Genomic DNA, 9,572 nt, shown 5'->3' with positions numbered 1-9,572 from the left:
TCACTTTGGCTTTGTCTTCATTTACTATTTTCTCATTTGCCAACTCTTTAATTTACGTTATGTTCTCTGGAAAGCAATAGAGAAGGTGACTATGATTTTAGGAGCTTACTGAAGTATTCAATAAGTTTAGCCTGGTAAATGTTTATAAATATATACTTTTCTTGCAAAGTAAAATATTTAATTTGTATCAATTTATTATATTAATTTATTCATTATACAGTATTCTTACAAACTTCATTCAAAAGAGCACGTGAAAATGCCATGTGTGGTTGTTTTGGGTAAATACATTAAAAAAAGGGGGGGAATGAAAGAATTAAAGGTATCTGCAAAGGAATATTATCATTTACAATAATTATATTATTTTAAACTTCCATCAATGTTTCTCTTTTGCCTTATTGGTCTGCCTACACTTTGAATGATATTTTGAACAACTACCGTCACTATTTCTTCAATTTTTATCAAATTTATAATAAGTTTTTGCTTTAGATTGAGTTGTTCATTCATTCAACAAATATTTACTGGGAAAAAAGAAGGTGACTATGAAATTGAGTTTGGACTCTTGAAGCGCATTTATGGGAATAGACTAAGTACATTGTGCTTTCCCACTGCCATTCGTTGTCACAGTGCCACTTGCTCGTAAACATCAGACAAGTGGTTCTTTCCTAAAGAATGAATAAACAAACTAGGCACATTTGGAAGTTTCCACAGATGAAATGCTGAAAGAGGCTTAAAATAGAATCCTGTGTCCAGGGTTCTAATTGTCTTACAGGCAAAAAGTTCTGGCTACTTTCTTGTACTAGAACAGTGACTACCATATTGTAGGCAAATATTTGTGAAATGAATAGTTTAGTTCTTCATCTTTATCCATTCATTCATTTGTTTGACAAACATTCATTGTGTGTCTATTATAGATGCTGGGGATATAAAATTAAGACATAGTCTCTGTTTTTAAGGTCACATTATAGTAGGAGAAACAGACATGTAAGTAGGTAATTACAGTCGGTACTAAGTACTATCTGAGAGATGAACTAACTGCTATAGAAACACAGAGGAGGGAACAGCCAGTTACCTAGGGGATTGTCCAGAGGCTTCATAGTGGAGGTGACATTTGTGCTAAAAAGCTAAAAAGCAGATGTTACCATGTAGATAAGGCAGGGAAGGACATTCTAGGCAGGGGAATGGGGGAAAGTTCAGCATGGCTGAAATCTAGGATTTTAGTTTTCAAATACCACGTGAGACAGAATCGCCTGGAGATCTTGTGAAAATGTAGATTCTTGCATCCTGTCACCTGAGATCCTAACATTATTTGGGGCAAAGGCATTTGCTTTTGTCACAGGCACTTGATGCAGGGTGGTCCTTAGATTACACTTTGAGAAGCACTTGTAAAGAAATATGGGCTAGGATGAAGGGAAATTAGAATAGTGTGGCCAAAAGGGTCAAATTGTGAAGCTTCTCTATATACGCTAAGAAAGAATATGGCTTTTATTCTGGAAAGAGGGGGCAGGCAAAGGCAGTTTAATATAGGGAATAATACAACCAGCTTTTATTTTTTAAGAAGATAATCCTTGTATGGAGGATAGCCTGGAAGGGAGCAACCGCAAAAATGGTTAAGACCCACTGAAATCTATTCCCTTTAAGTACAGGTAGACAAAAAGAGTCCAGAAAAGCTAATAGAATCTAAGTCATATCGCCTGATTGTGGCAGATTTGAAACTAGCTCATCGTTATCAGATTCCTTCTCTGTCCCTTCTGCCACCCCACAGTGCATTCTTAATTGTCAGTTTAAAGTACTGCCTTTTCAAAATAAATTTTAATAGTCTATTTTTAAGAGAAGTTTTAGGTTCACAGCAAAATTGTGTAGAAGGCATAAAGATTTCCCATATACCTCCTACCCCCACAACCATGCAGCTTCCCCCTCATCAAAATTCCTCACCAGGGTGATTCATTTGTTACACTACATTCACACATCATTATCACCTCCCATCCATCATTTATATTAGGGTTCATTCTTGGTGTTACACTTCCTGTGGGTTTTGACAAATGTATAATGACATGCATCCCCCGTTACATATTGTACAGAATAGTTTCACTGTCCTAAAAATGCTCTGTGCTCTGCCTATTCATTCTTCCCTCTCCCTCAAGCCCTTGGAATCCACTGATCCTTTTACTGTCTTTATGGTTTTGCTTTTTCCAGAGTGTCATATAGTTGGAGTCATACCATATGTAGCCGCCTTAGATTGGCTTCTTTCACTTAGTAATATACACTTAAATTTCCTCCATGTCTTTTCATGCCTTTATAGCTCATGTTCTTTTTTTTCCTTCTGTATGTACCACAGTATGTTTATCTATTCATCTACAGAAGGACATCTTGGTTGCTTCCAAGTTTTTGTAATTATGAATAAAGCTGCTATAAATATTCATGTGTAAGCTTTTGTGTGGACACAAGTTTTCAGCTCATTTGGGTAAATACCAAAGAGTGCAACTGCTGGATGGTATAGTAAGAGTATGTTTAGTTTTATAAGAAACTGCCAAACTCTCTTCCAATGTGGCCATATCACTTTGCATTCTCACCAGCAATGAATGAGAGTTCCTGTGGCTCCACATCCCTGCCAGCTTTTGGTGGTGTCAGTGTTTTGGATTTTAGCCATTCTTATAGGTGTGTAGTGATATCTCATTGTTTATTTTTAAGACTACTATGCTAGTCAGATACCCTACTCATTTCCAAATTGATGAGCAAAAATGAAGCCATTTTTTCACAGTGGTATAGGTTGAAAGATAGTTTCTTGAAGGGTTTATATATATTGGAGTTTCTTGAAGCTTTTATATATATATTGGAATTTGGCTTTCATTCACCTCAGTCTAAATGTTATTCCTTCAGAGAAACTGTCCATTGATTTCCTTTTCCACCAATTTAAATAACTTTCCTCATTATAATTTCTTGTACCATGTATTTCTAACTACATATTATATTTATGTGATTACTTGCTTAATAATATCTGTATCTCCCATCAGCCTGCGAATTCCATAAAAATAGAGATTCTGTTAATTTTGCTTACTGCTATGTTTTTAGTGCCTAGCAGTTATTTATACTCAGTAAATATTTGTTAAATTAATTGATCTGTATCCAAAGACCTGATGAAATGTCTAAAACATAACAAAGGTTCAGCAAATACTGTGAGCTTTAAATGGGATGAAACTAAATTTTGAATTGCTAGAAGATGGTGTGATGGTAGGTTATTGAGGGAAAAATAGAGGTGGTTGGGGAGATGCATGTATTCCTTTTAATGGATTATCCATTCATTCATTCATGCATTTATTCATTCAGCAAATATCCTTGCCTCATGGAGCTTATAGTCTATAGAAGGGAGGCATAATAAAAAGATTAATGAGTAAAATGTATAGTATGTTGGATGGTGATAAATGCTTTATAGATAAATAAAGCAGGGAAGAGGGATGGGGAAAATAGGGGCAGGGTCGTACACTGAGAAGGCCAAATTTGGTTGAAGTCTATAGGAGATAAGAGAAGGAGCCAGTCTAGGGTTAAAGCACATGTAAAGGCCCGCAGGTGAGAGTGTGCCTGGAGTCTAATGTGATGATTCAGGCAAGAAGTAATGGAGGCTTGGATGAGGATAGTAGCAGTGGAGGCTGAGAAAGTGGTTGAAATTTGTATATTTGGAGCAGAGCAAATAGTAACTTGCTAGAGGATAGGGTGTAGGTTGTAAGAGAGAAAGAACAGAGGTAAGGGTTACTCCAAGGCCCGAGCCACTATAAGGGCAGTATTGCCATAGAGATGGAGAAGACTCTGAAAGGTACAGGGTTGGTTTTTTTTTCTTTTTTGAGGGGAAGAAATGATTTTGTTTTGTAAATGTTAGGTTTGAAGTGCCTATTAGACTTTAATAGAGGTGTGGAGTAGACAGTGAGACATAAGAAGTGTGAAGTTCAGGGGAGAGAGATGGCCTGGGGATGTATATTTGGAAATCACCAGCATATAGGTGGTGATACTGAATGCGATCACCAAGGGACTGAGTGTCAGTAGATATGAGAAGAGGTCCAAGAACTGAGCGTGGGGCAGTCCAACATAAAACAGTTGTCTAAAAAAGGCCAATATTCTGGTGATAGAAAAAGAGTGAAGGGAGCAGGGAGGGTAAATTATTTTCAATATAAAATGCAAGAAGAAAAAGTTTGAAGTTGATGAGATCTTTAGCCAAAATGCCAAAGCTTTAGGGATTGCTACCTTTACAATAACCTTAATCATGGGCAGGTACTTCAAATGAAAGAATTTGACTTGTATTTTTATTTTTGGTATAGTATTCCTATCCTATCTTAGTCTTAGATTAATATAGTATCCCCTTCAGGTAACCAATATGATGAATAGAGTATTCTGATTGACTGAACACTAAGGGCTAACCCACTTCTGTAGTGAAACAGGCGACATTAAGGGTGCCTCAGCGAGTAGATAAGGGCTTGCCTCTTGTCACATAACATTTGAAGGGGATTATTTCACATGTATGAAGAATTCAGTGTTTCACAAAATTCACCGTAGAGTTCCCTTAAGTAACAGCTCCCTATTGTTTATTTGAATTTCAATTTTTGATTGAAAAATAACTTTAAGGGTATATCAGATGTGAAATAGATCCACCAGTGTCTTTTGAAGTTGATTGAGAAGGGAAATGTTTCAGAGTCAGTGAGTACAAGGAAACAATCTTTAAAGGGACTAAGGACCTTGGTTGAAATCTTGTTTGTCAAGAACAAAACAAGACAAACTCTGTCCTGTCTGCTCAATTTATCTATAAATCTAAACTGTTCTAAAAAAATAAAGTTGATTGATTTTTTAAAGTTCTCAGAATGAAAGGGTAGTAACAGAAATGGTAACAAAGGCAAAAGATGAAAAAACTTTCAACTTTTTTTTTCCTTTTTTTTTTTTTTGTTGAGAGGCTAGAGCATGAGATGACTCAGATAAAACAGCACTTACATAGCTTTTATTATGTGCCAGATACTGTTCTAAGTGTATTTATAAAATTCTGTTTGCATCCTTTCAACCACCCTATAAGATAGGTGCTATTCTTTTTCACAGATGAGAAACTGAGGCACAGAAAGGTAAAATACTTTCTTAGGAAATGGTAGAGCCAGGATTCTAACCCAGGCAGTCTGGGTCATGAGCTCATACGTATAATTATGCTAGAGGTGTACTGACTCAGCCTTGTCCGGGGTCACTTAAAGCTGATGACAGGTGAGCAGTAAATATTGATTTCATTAATTCCCCTATCTTTATAGCACCCTGGGAGAAAGAAGGTCAGTAGTTGTTGTGGTTGGCCACACTTTGACACTTAACTGTAATACTGGATTTAAGTTATTTTCCTGGAGATGTATGACTGCAAATATATCATTTCCCTCTTATTCTCCACTTCCTGCTGCATCCCTGTCTTTCCTTTGTTGGCCTTTCTTCTCTGTGAACTCCTTCATCACTAGCTCACCCTTTCTTCCTCAGTCTAAGTGAGCACAGTTCGTGCCACACAGAGCAACTTGTTGTACGTTATGCTATTTATTTATTGAATAATTTGGAATTATTGATACAGATGCCACTCGTTTGAAATTGAGTAACTTGGACATGGGGCTAGACTTTTCGCCCTCTCTCTTCAGTGCAAAGCAGTATGTTGATGGGCTTATGAACAAATTTATGGGAGGAATGATTAAACTTCTAAGCAGCCAATTATAAATACTTCTTTCCTGGTCACTAAGGCATATTACTTAAGGGATAATATTTTTGTTAGCCTAGCCCAGTCAGGTTATTGCATGTAAGTTAGAGTAATAAAGTTGCTTTAAAAAAGATCTTCATATCTTCTCAGTTAGAATGGCCGCTTGTATTCACCTTAATTCCTAAGGTTTCAATAAAGGACATTTCTTCTCTCTAGTCTGTGTCTCAGTATCAGAATTCATTTGTATTTGGGGCTGTGCCTAACTCATAAACACTCTTCATGCATCCATGGTGTTCCCATTTGTTTAGAAATTGTAAGGAAAACAATTTAACACATCATTGCATAAGGTTACTAAGGGACCTGGTAATCTTAAAGTAGTAATTGGAATTTTGGATTATGAGCCTGTTTTTCACATTTGAAATAACCTCATAGCCATTCAGCTCTAATTTCTTAGTTCAGTTTTCTTACTTTTTAAACCACCTCTGAGATGACATGACACCAGTTTGCTTTTCCATAGGATGTGCTTTAGTATTTACTGAATGGCTCTGTGGGCAAATCTGCAAAGTTACTTTGAGTGGTAAGAGCACAATGAACAGTTTTGTAAGACAGCATGGCATTTCACTGGGCCAATGGCTGTTATCTCAGCGTGTTTATCAACTTTTTAGTGCTGTCATGTCAACACAGTCGAGACAGAACTGAAATTAATATGGATTTGTTAGAGTAAATGGGAAATACGATTCAGTCATGGAACTGTTGGGAAACAGACACCAAATAGAAGCAAACTTAAAAAAATTAAAGAGACTCTCCAACCACCTGGTCTTACATGATTTTAGCCCCTCCAGTGCTTTAGAGCAAATGAATCCTGCCTGCCCCATTGTGTAGAAGGCATTTTGAGAAAACAGACTCTGAGACCCTTAGTGGCTGTGTTAGTCGTTTCTAGGACTGCTCTTGAGAGGGCTCTTTGAGCCCAGTGGCTGCTTATGGTCCCAACAGCGTGTGAATCCAGCGAACATATGGCTGATTAGTAGCATGTTAAACTCTCATGCACTTTACCTGCCACAGTGGATCCACTAGGTGGAGCACTTCTTTCCCCATCAGCAAGGCTGTGAGACTATGGCTTCCAGGCTTTAACTGTATCCAGACCAGGCTCCTGGCTCCATGTGATCATATTTTCATATTCTCAGGCCTACTTAGCATTTTATGGTATTGCACAAAGCAACTGACCTCAGAAAATTTTAAGAGTGCAAACACACTGAAATTGGTATTTGTTTATGACACAGCGCGGTATTGAGTATGCAGTGGCCCTGTGATGGGTGTTCTTAAACTGCTGTGTCCCGTTAGTCCAGATTTCTAAATTTGTGAATCAACTCTAGCAGTAAGACGTATAATAGGTTTTCTCTTGTGAAAAAGCAACTGGTTAACTGCACCCCCCAGAATGGTTTATGCTTTTAGGAAGCCATGCACTTTTATTTCTTTGAGATATTCATATCAGTGTGGTCTGTTCACTTATGGCTCACTTTTGACTTTTTATAGCAGATATCCTAGGGAAACATTGTACTTTAAGAAATGCCAGCAAAAGTATGAATCAAAATTCTTATAAGTGTTTAATATTCTTTGGCCTAGCAATACTACTTTAGAGAATTTATTCTAGGGAATTAAACAGACATGTCAAAGATTTTTACACAAAGGTATTTGCAGTAGTATTTTAACAGTGAGGAATTGGAAATAACATAAATGTACAACTACAGGGAAATGAATAAAATATTATATACTTATGTAGAAAATACATGTAACCATTATAAGTCGTGTTTTTGAAGAAAACAGTGACATGGGAAAATATGCACAGTATAATACCAAGTGAAGAAAACGGATGAAGGAGAGTAACAGTGATCATCTCTGGATGTTATAATTATGGATACTTTTATGATTTTCTGTATTTCTGAAATTCCTAAAAGGAACAAAAATTGCTTTTATAATCAGAAAAGAATAATGAATATCATGTATACATCAATATATATCTCTAAAAGAAATCCCAGCAAAGCTGGGGTAGTTTTAGCACCTAGCTCTCAGTAAATGTTTGCAGGGTAGATAGGCAGATGGATGGACAGATGAATGAATGAATGAATGAATGAATGAATGACAGTTGACATTTGTAGGTACCATCATTGAGTTCATACGATTGCAGAAATAAATGAAGATTTATTAATTAAAAGCAGAAGATTCCATACTACTCAGCCATTAAATTTTTTTAAAAGAATGAAATAATGCCGTTTGCAGCAACATGGAGGGGCCTAGAGATTATCATAGTAATTAAGTAAGTCAGACAGAGAAAGACAGATATCATATGGTATCACTTATATGTGGAATCTAAAATATGATACAGATGAACTTATTTACAAAACAAACAGACTCACAGACATAGAAAACAAACTTATGGTTACCAAAGGGGGAAGGGATGGGGAGGGACAAATTGGGAGTTTGGGATTAGCAGATACAAACTACTACATATAAAATAGATAACAAGAACCTACTGTATATCACAAGGAACAATATTCAATATCTTGTAATAATCTGTGATGGAAAAGAATCTGAAAAAGAATATGTATGTATTACTGAATCATTATGCTGTATACCAGAAACTAACACAACATACAAATCAACTATACTTCAATTAAAAGAAAAAGCAGAAGGTTGTAGACCAGTCAGTAGTTTGAAGAATGACACAGAAGGTACTGAAGGAGTCACAAAATAAGTGAGTGGCTGATGGCAGCCGACGGTTTGGGTCTGACCTTGGGTCCATTGCTATTCTTGTTGCCCTGCTGTCGACACCATGTTTCCTCTTGTTCTGTGCGTCCTTCAAGTATCTCTCATGCCTGCTATTTTCACTGGTCTCTGTTCAATTTGGCCGGTGACTGAGCAAGTGAGGATGAAATCGAAAGTCACAAGTTCATTTCCCATGTGAACCAATGAACACGTCTCCATAGAGGGAGATAATATCCCAAGGCAAACTCTAGCTAGCCAGTCCTCTGAGATGGGCTTACTGGTCATATGGAGAAGCAGGAGCGTGTTGGTGGATCAGGGCAACCTGCCTCTTAATATCTGTGAGACCATTCAAAATGCCACTGTGCAGAGTATTGTGTGTTCTTATGTTCTTGAGAGTAGTCCTCTGAAACTGAGATGTGCTGAGCATAACATTAGCTAGCTGAGGATTTAGTATAAAACTTAGTCATGTCACAGTTTTTATCACAAATTCTCAATAAGCTGTTCATGGAAATTATAGATGGGACCAATTGACCTGCATTCTGTTCTACGGGGTCTTAATATCTTTTGGCTATTTTGATCAATTGCCAAACAGGATGTGGATTCTTTACAAGTCCATTAGGAGACACCACTGGATGCGTGAATGAAATCTAAATGTTTCCACTCCAGTGCATTCCATTATCTGTATAGACGCCTGTGTCAAAGAAAGCCATTAGACTCTTGCATAGCATTCTGTATCTCTGCTCTTGGTGGCTTATTAAACACAGTGTTCTTAATTGTGGTTACTCTTAAACCCAAGTGTATGATAACAGCACCTAGTTTATATCTGCTCTGTCTTGATCCTGCTAAGGTATTAGATTAATGTTTGTCTTCTCCAGCCTGAGTCACCTCTCATCACTCATTTTTTAAAAACCTTATTCAGGGGTTGAGGAATGCATGTTTGGAGCCTAATTGTCCTTGTCCTGGAAGTGATAATAGCTGCAGATGTGAAGGATTCCTTTAAATTGGTCAGCTGGATGTTTTATTCTTCAGGATTTTTAAGGAAGAGGGAGAGAACATTTCTGAGCATTAACAATGGGCTGTAGTTTACTAGGCATTTTTACATACATTATCTGAG

The sequence above is a fragment of the Camelus ferus genome, chromosome X (genome assembly GCF_009834535.1).
Source record: "Camelus ferus isolate YT-003-E chromosome X, BCGSAC_Cfer_1.0, whole genome shotgun sequence".
Classification (NCBI taxonomy): Eukaryota; Metazoa; Chordata; class Mammalia; order Artiodactyla; family Camelidae; genus Camelus; species Camelus ferus.
This window is presented reverse-complemented; position numbering follows the sequence as displayed.